We start from the raw sequence: 302 nt of genomic DNA on the forward strand, positions 1-302 counted from the left end.
GGAGCTGAGCAAAAATCTGACTTAGGCTGAAAAAGGACTGCTGATGCTGTTGGATCCTGACCTCCCTGCACTCGAAATGGATTTTCGGGAGCTACAGGAGTCTAATTGGCGCGCTTTCAACGGCGTTGGAAAGTAGACATCCTGGGCTTTCCAGCAATATATGATAGTCCATACTTTGCTCAAGATTTGATGGCCCAAACCGGCATTCAAAGTCACCTCAAGAAATCCCAGCGTTAAACGCTGGAACTGGCACCAAAATGGGAGTTAAACACCCAAACTGGCATAAAAGCTGGCGTTTAACT

The sequence above is a fragment of the Arachis duranensis genome, chromosome 5 (assembly GCF_000817695.3).
Source record: "Arachis duranensis cultivar V14167 chromosome 5, aradu.V14167.gnm2.J7QH, whole genome shotgun sequence".
Classification (NCBI taxonomy): domain Eukaryota; kingdom Viridiplantae; phylum Streptophyta; class Magnoliopsida; order Fabales; family Fabaceae; genus Arachis; species Arachis duranensis.